Source organism: Dendrobates tinctorius, unplaced genomic scaffold (genome assembly GCF_039654945.1).
Source record: "Dendrobates tinctorius isolate UK_male_01 unplaced genomic scaffold, ASM3965494v1 ptg000132l, whole genome shotgun sequence".
Taxonomy (NCBI): Eukaryota; Metazoa; Chordata; class Amphibia; order Anura; family Dendrobatidae; genus Dendrobates; species Dendrobates tinctorius.
Window position 1 is genome coordinate 4,489,937 of NW_027361800.1, and position 13,136 is coordinate 4,503,072.

Consider the following 13,136-nt stretch of genomic DNA (forward strand, 5'->3'; position numbering starts at 1 on the left):
CTGTCTGGGATACCCGCCAGCCGCCACGCCCCCCATGTACTGACCCCATCCTGCGCCCTCCGCGAGGGACCCACGCAGTGACGCAGCCCCTTAGGCTGAGTGCAGATGACTTTTTAGCCCTGCAGATTTCTTCCATTTTTCCTGCGGTTTTTGTTCGGTTTTCCCCCTGTGGATTTGGAGACAAGGGAGATGGAAAACCGCACAAAAGAAGTAACATGCGGATTTTGTACCACAGGAAAACTGCGCGGAAAAATCTGCAGCGTCTGCACAGTGTTTTTTTTTCATTGATTTTAAGGCTACTGTACATCACAATGCGGATATGCAACGTTACTGTGTGGTAAAATCCGCTGAGCATCTGCTGCAAATCTGCATCGTGTGCACACAGCCTTAGGGCCAGCAATGATCATCGCTTCTTTCGGCTGTAATCTTGTGTGCGGTGCCGGCACAGGACCTGTGATGAGGTCACAGGAGGGGAGGAGTCAGGGGTTACATGATCAGGGTGGCTGCAGGACTCTGCTGTGCTGGTCGCTTGTCATTATGGTGCTAGTCTGGATGGATGAGGTAACGTTTATGTGTTGGACAGTGGGGTCAGGGAGGGGTTTAACAAGGTGGATGTAGCAGAGCCGTGTGTGTACTTTGTGTGGGGTTAGGAGGGGTTTACAAGGTGGATGTAGCAGAGCCACGTGTGTGCTTGTGTGGGGTCAGGGAGGTGTTTTACAAGGTGGATGTAGCAGAGCCGTGTGTGTACTTGTGTGGGGTCAGGAGGGGTTTACAAGGTGGATGTAGCAGAGCCGTGTGTGTACTTGTGTGGGGTCAGGAGGGGTTTAGAAGGTGGATGTAGCAGAGCCGTGTGTGTACTTGTGTGGGGTCAGGAGGGGTTTACAAGGTGGATGAAGCAGAGCCGTGTGTGTACTTGTGTGGGTCAGGAGGGGTTTTACAAGGTGGATGTAGCAGTGCCGTGTGTGTACTTGTGTGGGTCAGGAGGTGTTTTACAAGGTGGATGTAGTAGAGCCGTGTGTGTACTTGTGTGGGGTCAGGAGGGGTTTAACAAGGTGGATGTAGCAGAGCCGTGTGTGTACTTGTGTGGGGTCAGGAGGGGTTTAACAAGGTGGATGTAGCAGAGCCATGTGTGTACTTGTGTGGGGTCAGGAGGGGTTTTACAAGGTGGATGTAGCAGAGCCGTGTGTGTTCTTGGGTGGGGTCTGGAGGGGTTTACAAGGTGTACGGAGCAGAGCCGTGTGTGTACGAGGTGTACAGAGCGGAGCCGTGTGTTTATGGAGCAGAGCTGTGTGTTTATGGAGCGGAGCAGAGTCGGGGGTGTACGGAGTGAAGCCGCGTGTGTACAAGGTGTACGAACGGAGCTGTGTGTGTACGAGGTGTATGGTGGGGAGCATTTATACCTCCCGAGTCCCAACCGTCTCGGATCCAGCGAGACAGTCCCAATTTTGAAAGAGAGACTGCCCCAGCCGGGAGCATACTTTCTCCGCGGGACACAGGAGTACACAGCGGAGGCCCAAAGAGCAATTTAAAACTTGCACGTAACGTTCTGCCGGAAGTGACGTGCTGGAAGCTGACCAGAAATTAGGTAATTTTAGTAGGAGATGGTGATGGATCTGAAGCATTCCCTGAAGTGCCTCCATGATTCCGTCACAATGTCCTCCTCCAACAGCGCGGATAGCAGGATCGCCTTGGAATCGGGGATGTCGGCCATGTGAGCGGATCATGATATGTCCTGCATCGGGAGACTCAGGTGGGCACTACAATGGGAGCTGGGGTGCTATAGTATCTTTATAGAATCCTTCTGTCTCTGTTCTTTCTCTCTCTCTCTGGCCCCGCCCACCAAATCGGACCCTGAGGGGCTCCGCCCACAAAATCGGACTCAGAGCGGCCCCGCCCAACAAATCAGACCCAGAGTGGCCCCACCCACCAAATCGGACCCTGAGGGGCCCCGCCCACCAAATTGGATCCAGAGGGGCCCCGCCCACTAAATCAGACACTGAGGGGCCACACCCACAAAATCTGACCCTGAGGGATCCCGGTCACCAATTCGAGCCCTGAGGAGCCCAGGCCACCGTATCGGATCCTGTGGGGCCCCACCCACCAAATCAGACCCTGAAGCTAAAGTGGCCCCTGAGAGGCACCCACAGTAAAACGGATCCTGACTTGAAAGTCTTGCAGGGGCAACAGGCAAGTCTCTCTTAAAGGGGCAGCCCGGGCAGCATTTCAAACCACTATCTGTACTTCCTTCAGGAAATACACATCTAGTTATAGTGGTTTGAAAAAACCACTATATTGTAATCCGAACGCTGCTAACTTATTATAGTGGTTTGAAAAAACCACTATATTGTAATCCGAACGCTGCTAACTTATTCTTCTTCTTATTATTATTATTATTAAGTTGATTTCCGCAATTAATGCGGCCCGAACCGCTACACGCACAGACTCCGTTGAGGTGTCGTTTCGAAGCCAGCGTCCATGAGAGGTGTGCTAAGTATTTTTCGTGTCGATCGGATTTGTAGTTTTTGCGCAATTTGCGTTTGAAAATTTTTTTTCCCGTCATTGGAATGCACTGTGTCAATGCTTTTCAATGGGAAGCTTAAAACGTGCCCTGAGGCGATTGAAATGGCAGTTGAGCTCATTGATATGCGCAGGCAGACCCAGTTACTATGCCAACGCCTACGAACGTCACATGACATCTCCAGAACAGAGCTTTTGCCACATAATATCAGCTCTTAAAGCTAAACCCACAGCACAAATGCAAATCTAGCTTCATCACATGACACATGCCCCTGAGAGAGAATGTGTGCGCCAAAGTGGATTTAGAAGCCCAGTGAGCCACCCTGGCTCTTAAAGGGCCGACGCGCCAAAGTGATTCTTAAAGACCCGGCGCACCAAAATGAGTCTTAAAGGGCCGGCGCACCAAATCGAAAGCTGAGTGACCCAAGGCTCCAAATCGGAGGCTGATAGACCCTGGCCTACAAAAAGGAGGCTGAGCAACCCTGGCATCCAAATCGGACCCAGAGTGGCCCCGCCCACGAAATCGGACCCAGAGTGGCCTCGCCCACCAAATCAGACCCAGAGTGGCCCCGCCCACCAAATTGGACCCTGAGGGGCCCCACCCACAAAATCGGACCCTGACGGCCCCACCCACAAAATCGGACCCTGAGGGGCCCCACCCACAAAATCGGACCCTGAGGGGCCCCACCCACAAAATTGGACCCTGAGGGGCCCCACCCACAAAATCGAACCCTGAGGGGCCCCAACCACAAAATCGGACCCTGAGGGGCCCCAACCACAAAATCGGACCCAGAGTGGACCTGCCCACCAAAATGGACCCAGGGGGCTCCACCCACAAAATCAGACCCTAAGGGGCCCCACCCACAAAATCGGACCATGAGGGGCCACACCCACAAAATCAGACCCTGAGGGGATCTGGCCACAAAATCAGACCCTGAGGGGCCCCGGCCACAAAATCGGACCTTGAGGGCCCCACCCACAAAATCGGACCCTGAGGGGCCACACCCACAAAATCGGAGCTTGAGGGATCCCTGCCAACAATTCAAACCCTGAGGAGCCCAGGCCAAGGAATCAGATCATGAGGGGCCCCACCCACCAAATCAGACCCTGAGGCCAAAGTGGCACCTGAGAGGCACTCACAGTTAAAACGGATACTGAGTTGAAAGTCTTGCAGGGGCAGCAGGCAAGTCTCTCTTAAAGGGGCAGCCCGGGCACCATTTCAAACCACTATCTGTACTTCCTTCAGGAAATACACATCTAGTATTATTATTATTCAGTTGATTTTCCGCAATTAATGTGGCCCGAACCGCTACACGCACAGACTCCGTTGACGTGTTGTTTCGAAGCCAGCGTCCACGAGTGGTGTGCTAAGTATTTTTCGTGTCGATGAGATTTGTAGTTTTTGCGCAATTTGCGTTTTAAAAAACATTTTCCTGTCATTGGAATGCACTGTCTCCAATGCATTTTAATGGGAAAATGTTGCCATAGTGAAAACATGGTGCAGTCGTGAGGTGGCAGTTATGCTCATTGATATGCATAGGCCAGGGCCGGCGTCAGCACCCGGGCAAATGCCAGGGCCCTGGCGAAATGGGAGGGCCCACTCACGCTGTCTGGGATACCCCCCGGCCGCCGCCATGCCCCCATGTACTGACCCCAACCTGCGCCCTCCGCGAGGGACCCACGCAGTGACGCAGCCCCTTAGGCTGAGTGCAGACGACTTTTTGGCCCTGCGGATTTTTCCGCTCAGAATGGAATAAATCCACTGGTCAAATGACCTGCATTTTTCCTGCGGATTTCTTCCATTTTTCCTGCGGTTTTATTGCGGTTTTTGTACGGTTTTCCCCCTGCGGTTTTGGAGACAGGGGAGATGGAAAACCGCACAAAAGAAGTAACATGCTGCGGATTTTGAACCGCAGGAAAACCGCGCGGAAAAATCCGCAGCGTCTGCACAGCGTTTTTTTTTCATTGATTTTAAGGCTACTGTACATCACAATGCGGATATGCAACGTTTCTGCGCGGTAAAATCCGCTGCGGATCCACTGGATATCTGCATCGTGTGCACACAGCCTTACTGCCAGCAATGGTCATCGCTTCCTTCGGCTGTAATCTTGTGTGCGGTGTTGACACAGGACCTGTGATGAGGTCACAGGAGGGGAGGAGTCAGGGGTCACATGATCAGGGTGGCTGCAGCACTCTGTTGTGCTGGTCGCTTGTCATTATGGTGCTGGTCTGGATGGATGAGGTAACGTTTATGTGTGGGACAGTGGGCTCAGGGAGGGGTTTAACAAGGTGGATGTAGCAGAGCTGTTTGTGTACTTGTGTGGGGTCAGAAGGGGTTTACAAGGTGATGTAGCAGAGTCGTGTGTGTACTTGTGTGGGGTCAGGAGGGGTTTACAAGGTGGATGTAGTAGAGCCATGTGTGTACTTTGTGTGGGGTCAGGAGGTGTTTTACAAGGTGGATGTAGCAGTGCCGTGTGTGTACTTGTGTGGGGTCAGGGAGGGGTTTTACAAGGTGGATGTAGCAGTGCCGTGTGTATACTTGTGTGGGGTCAGGAGGGGTTTTACATGGTGGATGTAGCAGAGCCGTGTGTGTACTTGTGTGGGGTCAGGAGGGGTTTACAAGGTGGATGTAGCAGAGCCGTGTGTGTACTTGTGTGGGGTCAGGAGGGGTTTACAAGGTGGATGTAGCAGAGCCGTGTGTGTACTTGTGTGGGGTCAGGAGGTGTTTTACAAGGTGATGTAGCAGAGCCGTGTGTGTACTTGTGTGGGGTCAGGGAGGGGTTTTACAAGGTGGATATAGCAGTGCCGTGTGTGTACTTGTGTGGGGTCAGGAGGGGTTTTACATGGTGGATGTAGCAGAGCCATGTGTGTACTTGTGTGGGGTCAGGAGGGGTTTACAAGGTGGATGTAGCAGAGCCGTGTGTGTACTTGTGTGGGGTCAGGAGGGGTTTACAAGGTGATGTAGCAGAGCCATGTGTGTACTTGTGTGGGGTCAGGAGGGGTTTACAAGGTGGATGTAGCAGAGCCGTGTGTGTACTTGTGTGGGGTCAGGAGGGGTTTACAAGGTGGATGTAGCAGAGCCGTGTGTGTACTTGTGTGGGGTCAGGAGGTGTTTTACAAGGTGATGTAGCAGAGCCGTGTGTGTACTTGTGTGGGGTCAGGGAGGGGTTTTACAAGGTGGATGTAGCAGTGCCGTGTGTGTACTTGTGTGGGGTCAGGGAGGGGTTTTACAAGGTGGATGTAGCAGTGCCGTGTGTGTACTTGTGTGGGGTCAGGAGGGGTTTTACATGGTGGATGTAGCAGAGCCATGTGTGTACTTGTGTGGGGTCAGGAGGGGTTGACAAGGTGGATGTAGCAGAGCCGTGTGTGTACTTGTGTGGGGTCAGAAGGGGTTTACAAGGTGATGTAGCAGAGCCATGTGTGTACTTTGTGTGGGGTCAAGAGGTGTTTTACAAGGTGGATGTAGCAGTGCCATGTGTGTACTTGTGTGGGGTTAGGAGGGGTTTACAAGGTGATGTAGCAGAGCTGTTTGTGTACTTTGTGTGGGGTCAGGAGGTGTTTTACAAGGTGGATGTAGCAGAGCCGTGTATGTACTTTGTGTGGGGTCAGGAGGTGTTTTACAAGGTGGATGTAGCAGAGCCGTGTGTGTACTTGTGTGGGGTCAGGAGGGGTTTTACATGGTGGATGTAGCAGTGCCGTGTGTGTACTTGTGTGGGGTCAGGAGGGGTTTACAAGGTGATGTAGCAGAGCTGTTTGTGTACTTTGTGTGGGGTCAGGAGGTGTTTTACAAGGTGGATGTAGCAGAGCCGTGTGTGTAATTTGTGTGGGGTCAGGAGGTGTTTTACAAGGTGGATGTAGCAGAGCCATTTGTGTACTTGTGTGGGGTCAGGAGGGGTTTACAAGGTGATGTAGCAGAGCCGTGTGTGTACTAGTGTGGGGTCAGGAGGGGTTTTACATGGTGGATGGTGCAGTGCCGTGTGTGTACTTGTGTGGGGTCAGGAGGGGTTTACAAGGTGGATGTAGCAGTGCCGTTTGTGTACTTGTGTGGGGTCAGGAGCGGTTTACAAAGTGATGTAGCAGAGCTGTTTGTGTACTTTGTGTGGGGTCAGGAGGTGTTTTACAAGGTGGATATAGCAGTGCCGTGTGTGTACTTGTGTGGGGTCAGGAGGTGTTTTTCAAGGTGGATGTAGCAGAGCCGTGTGTGTACTTGTGTGGGGTCAGGAGGTGTTTTTCAAGGTGGATGTAGCAGAGCCGTGTGTGTACTTGTGTGAGGTCAGGAGGAGGGGGTTTTACAAGGTGGATGTAGCAGAGCTGTGTTTGTACTTGTGTGGGGTCAGGAGGGGTTTAACAAGGTGTATGTAGCAGAGCCGTGTGTGTACTTGTGTGGGGTCAGGAGGGGTTTTACATGGTGGATGTAGCAGAGCCGTGTGTGTACTTCTGTGGGGTCAGGAGGGGTTTACAAGGTGGACGTAGCAGAGCCGTGTGTGTACTTGTGTGGGGTCAGGAGGGGGTTTTACAAGGTGGATGTAGCAGAGCCGTGTGTGTACTTGTGTGGGGTCAGGAGGGGTTTTGCAAGGTGGATGTAGCAGAGCCGTGTGTGTACTTGTGTGGGGTCAGGAGGGGGTTTTACAAGGTGGATGTAGCAGAGCCGTGTGTGTACTTGTGTGGGGTCAGGAGGGGTTTACAAGGTGGATGTAGCAGAGCCGTGTGTGTACTTGTGTGGGGTCAGGAGAGGTTTTACAAGGTGGATGTAGCAGAGCCGTGTTTGTACTTGTGTGGGGTCAGGAGGGGTTTACAAGGTGGATGTAGCAGAGCCATGTGTGTACTTTGTGTGGGGTCAGGAGGTGTTTTGCAAGGTAGATGTAGCAGAGCCGTGTGTGTACTTGTGTGGGGTCAGGAGAGGTTTTACAAGGTGGATGTAGCAGAGCCGTGTGTGTTGTTTGGTGGGGTCAGGAGGGGTTTACAAGGTGTACGGAGCAGAGCCATGTGTGTACGAGGTGTACGGAGCAGAGCCGTGTGTGTACGATGTGTACGGAGCGAAGCCGTGTGTGTACGAGATGTACGGAACGGAGCCCTGTGTGTACGGAGCTGAGCCGTGTGTTTATGGAGCGGAGCAGAGCCGGGGGTGTACGGAGCGGAGCCGTGTGTGTACGAGGTGTATGGTGGGGAGCATTTATACCTCCCGAGTCCCAACCGTCCCGGATCCAGCGAGACAGTTCTGATTTTGAGAGAGAGACTGCCCCAGCCGGGAGCATACTTTCCCCGCGGGACACAGGAGTACACAGTGGAGCCCCAAGGAGCAATTTAAAACTTGCACGTAACGTTCTGCCGGAAGTGACGTGCTGGAAGCTGACCAGAAATTAGGTCATTTCAGTAGGAGATTGTGACGGAACCATGGAGGCACTTCAGGGAATGCTTCAGATCCATCACCGTGTCCTCCTCTGACAGAGCGGACAGCGGGATCGCCTTGGAATCGGGCATGTCGGGCATGTGAGCGGATCATGATATGTCCTGCACCAGGAGGCTCAGGTGGGCACTACAATGGGAGCTGGGCTGCTATAGTATCTTTATAGAATTTTTCTTTCTCTGTTTCTTTCTCTCTCTGTTCTTTCTCTCTAATCTTTTTTTCTCTCTCTCTGTTCTTTCTTTCTTTCCTTCTTTCTTTCTCTGTTCTTTCTCTCTCTCTCTCTCTGTTCTCTCTTTCCTCTTTTTCTTTCTCTCTCTCTGATCTTTCTTTCCCCTCTTTCTTTCTATCTGTTCTTTCCCCTCTTTCATTTTCTCTCTACCTCTCTGTTCTTTCTTTCTTTCCCCTCCTTCTTTCTCTCTCTCCGTTCTTTTTTTCTGTTGACGCTTTTTCTCTGTGTTCTTTCTCTCTCCGTTCTTTCTTCCCCTCTTTTTTACTCTCTCCCTCTCTGTTCTTTTTTCCCCTCTTACTTTCTTTCTTTCTCTCTCTGTTCTTTTTTTCCGTCCACTCTTTCTTTCTCTTTGTTCTTTTTCTTTCTTTTTTCCTTCTCTCTGTTCTTTCTTTCTTTACCCTCTTTCTTTCTCTTTCTCTCTGTTCTTTTCTTTCTCTTTCTCTCTCTGTTCTTCCTTTCTTTCTCTTTGTTCTTTATTTTCTTTCTTTCTCTTTCTTTCTCTGTTCATTCTTTCTATGTTCTTTCTTTCTCTCGCTCTCTGTATCTTTCTCTCTCTGTTCTTCCTTCCATTCTTTCTCTCTTTCTTTCTCTGTTCTTTATTTCCCCTCTTTCTTTCTTTCTGTTCTCTCTCTGTTCTTTCTCTCGCTCTCTTCTTTCTTTCATGCGTACACTACTAATCAGTAGCCTCCTTCAGATGAACGTGTTTTGCCACAGAGCGAGTGTCTGTGTGGATCACATGCGTGTCCGTGTGATCCACGCGGAGACAAGTCCGTTTTTGGCGGTCACCACGGATGTCACACGGCATGAGTCGTGGTATGTGTTAAGGGGGGGCCCACTGAGACTTTTTCGCCCGGGGACCTCAAAAACCTGGAGTCGGCCCTGGCGCAGGCACACCCAGTTACTATGCCAACGAATACGAACTTTACATGACCCCAGCAGGACACAGTTTCTGCCAGATAATATCAGCTCTTAAAGCGAAACCCAAAGCACAAATGCAAATCTAGCTTCATCACATGATGCATGCCCCTGAGAGAGAATGTCCGCCAAAGTGGATTTAGAAGCCCAGTGCGCCAAACTAGCTTTTAAAGGGCCGACGCGCCTAAGGGATTCTTAAAGGGCTGACGCACCGAAATGAGTCTTAAAGGGCCGGCGCGCCAAATCGAAAGCTGAGTGACCCCACGCTCCAAATCGGAGGCTGATCGACCCTGGCCTACAAATCGGAGGCTGAGCCACCCTGGCCTCCAAATCGGACCCAGAGTGGCCCCGCCCACCAAATCGGATCCTGAGGGGCCCCACCCACCAAATCAGACCCTGAGGGGCCCCACAGGCCAAAGTGGCCCCTGAGAGGCACCCACAGTTAAAACGGATCCTGAGTTGAAAGTCTTGCAGGGGCAGCAGGCAAGTCTCTCTTAAAGGGGCAGCCCGGGTACCATTTCAAACCACTATCTGTACTTCCTTCAGGAAATACACATCTAGTATTAATGTTGTAATCCGACCGCTGCTAACTTATTCTTATTATTCAGTTGATTTCCGCAATTAATGCGGCCCGAACCGCTACACGCACAGACTCCGTTGAGGTGTCGTTTCGAAGCCAGTGTCCACGAGAGGTGTGCTAAGTAATTTTCGTGTCGATTGGATTTGTAGTTTTTGCGCAATTTGCATTAGAAATTTTTTTTCCCGTCATTTGAATGTATTGTCTCAATGCTTTTCATTGGGGAAATTTTTCTTTAGAGAAAATATGCCCTGAGGCGATTCAAATGGCAGTTTAGCTCACTGATATGCGCAGGCAGACCCAGTTACTATGCCAATGCCAACGAACTTCACATGACGCCCTCAGGACACGGTTTCTGGCGATAATATCAGCTCTTAAAGCGAAACCCACAGCACAAATGCAAATCTAGCTTCATCACATGACACATGCCCCTGAGAGAGAATGTACGCCAAAGTGAATTTAGAAGCCCAGTGCGCCAAACTAGCTCTTAAACAGCCGACGCGCCTAAGTGAATCTTAAAGGGCCGGCGCACCAATGTGAGCCTTAAAGGGCCGGCGTGCCAAATCGAATGCTGAGTGACCCCAGGCTCCAAATCGGAGGCTGATCGACCCTGGTCTACAAATCGGAGGCTGAGCCACCCAGGCCAACAAATCGGCCCCGGAGTGGCCCCGCCCACCAAATCAGACCCAAAGAGGCCCCGCCCACCAAATCGGACCCAGAGGGGCCCCGCTCACCAAATCAGACCCGTAGTGGCCCCGCCCTCCAAATCGGACCCACAGTGGCCCCGCCCACCAAATCGAACCCTGAGGGGCCCCTCCCACCAAATCAGACTCAGAGTGGTCCCGTCTACCAAATTGTACCATGAAGGGCCCCGCCCACCAAATTGGACCCAGAGTGGCCCCGCCGATCAAATCAGACCCTCATGGGCCCCGCCTGCCAAATCATACCCTGAAGAGCCCCACTCACCAAATCGGATCCTGAGGGGACCCGCCCACCAAATCGGACCCTGAGAGGCCCCGTCTACCAAATCGGAACCAGAGGAGCCCCGCCCACGAAATTGGACCCTGTGGGGCCCCACTCACCAAATCGGACCCTGTGGGGCCCCGCCCACCAAATTGAACCCAGAGTGGCCCCTCCCACCAAATCAAACCCTGTGGGGCCCCGCCCATCAAATCGGACCCTATGGTTCCCCACCCACCAAATCGAACCCTGAGGGACCCCACCCACCAAATCGGACCCAGAGGGGTCCCACCCGCCAAACCAGACCCTGAGGGGCCGTGCCCACCAAAACGGACCCTGAGGGGCCTCGCCCACCAAATCGGACCCAGAGTGGCCCCGCCCACCAATTCAAGCCCTGAGGAGCCCAGTCCACTGAATCGGATCCTGAGGGGCCCCACCCACCAAATCAGACCCTGAGGGGCCCCACAGGCCAAAGTGGCTCCTGAGAGGCACCCACAGGTAAAACGAATACTGAGTTGAAAGTCTTGCAGGGGCAGCAGGCAAGTCTCTTAAAGTGGCAGCCCGGGCACCATTTCAAACCACTATCTGTACTTCCTTCAGGAAATACACATCTAGTATTAATGTTGTGATCCAAACGCTGCTAACTTTTTCTTTTTATTCAGTTGATTTCTGCAATTAATGGTGCCCGAACCGCTACACGCACAGACTCCGTTGAGCTGTTGTTTCGAAGCCAGCGTCCACGAGAGGTGTGCTAAGTATTTTTCGTGTCGATCGGATTTGTAGTTTTTGCGCAGTTTGCGTTTGAAATTTTTTTTTCCCGTCATTGGAATGCATGTCTCACTGCTTTTCAATGGGCAACTTAAAACGTGCCCTGAGGCAATTCAAATGACAGTAAAGCTCATTGATATGTGAAGGCACACCCATTTACTATGCCAACGCCTACGAAGGTCACATGACGTCCCCAGGACAGAGCTTCTGGCACATAATATCAGCTCTTACAGCGAAACCCACAGCACAAATGCAAATCTAGCCTCATCACATGAAGCATGCCCCTGAGAGAGAATGTGCGCCAAAGTGGATTTAGAAGCCCAGTGAGCCACCCTGTCTCTAAAACGGCCAACGCGCCAAAGTGATTCTTAAAGGGCCAGCGCACCAAATCGAAAACTGAGTGACCCCAGGTTCCAAATCGGAGGCTTAGCCACCCTGGCCTTCAAATTGGAGGCTGATCGACCCTGGCCTCCAAATCGGACCCAGCGTGGCCCCGCTCAAGAAATCGGACCTAGAGGGGCTCCGCTCACCAAATCAGACCCAGAGTGGTCCCGCCCAGCAAATCGGACCCAGAGTAGCCCCGTCCACCAAATCGGACCCTGAGGGGCGCCGCCCACCAAATCGGCCCCCGAGTGGCCCCGCCTACCAAATTGGCCCCCGAGTGGCCCCGCCCACCATATCGGCCCCCCCGAGTGGCCTCACCCACCAAATCGGCCCCCGAGTGGCCCCGCCCACCAAATTGGACCCTGAGGGGCCCCGCCCAACAAATTGGACCCTGAGGGGCCTCGCCCACCAAATTGGACCCTGAGGGGCCTCGCCCACCAAATTGGACCCTGAGGGGCCTCGCCCACCAAATTGGACCCTGAGGGGCCTCGCCCACCAAATCGGACCCTGGGGTGCCCCGCCTGCCAAATCGGACCCTGGGGTGCCCCGCCTGCCAAATCGGACCCTGAGGGGACCCGCCCGCCAAATCGGACCCTGAGGGGACCCGCCCGCCAAATCGGACCCTGAGTGGCCCCACCCACAAAATCGGACCCTGAGGGGCCCAACCACAAAATCGGACCCTAAGGCGCCCCGGCCACAAAATCGGACCCTGAGGGGCCCCAACCACAAAATCGGACCCTGAGAGGTCCCAACCACAAAATCGGACCCTGAGGGGCCCCGGCCACAAAATCGGACCCTGAGGGGCCCAACCCACACAATCGGACCCTGAGGGGCCCAACCCACACAATCGGACCCTGAGGGGCCCAACCCACAAAATCGGACCCTGAGGGGCCCAACCACAAAATCGGACCCTGAGGCGCCCCGGCCACAAAATCGGACCCTGAGGGGCCCCAACCACAAAATCGGACCCTGAGAGGTCCCAACCACAAAATCGGACCCTGAGGGGCCCCAACCACAAAATCGGACCCTGAGAGGTCCCAACCACAAAATCGGACCCTGAGGGGCCCAACCCACAAAATCGGACCCTGAGGGGCCCAACCCACAAAAACGGACCCTGAGGGGCCCCACCCACCCTGAGAGGCACTCACAGTTAAAACGGATCCTGAGTTGAAAGTCTTGCAGGGGCAGCAGGCAAGACTCTCTTAAAGGGGCAGCCGGGTACCATTTCAAACCACTATCTGTACTTCCTTCAGGAAATACACATCTAGTATTAATGTTGTAATCCGACCGCTGCTAACTTATTCTTATTATTCAGTTGATTTCCGCAATTAATGCGGCCCGAACCGCTACACGCACAGACTCCGTTGAGGTGTCGTTTC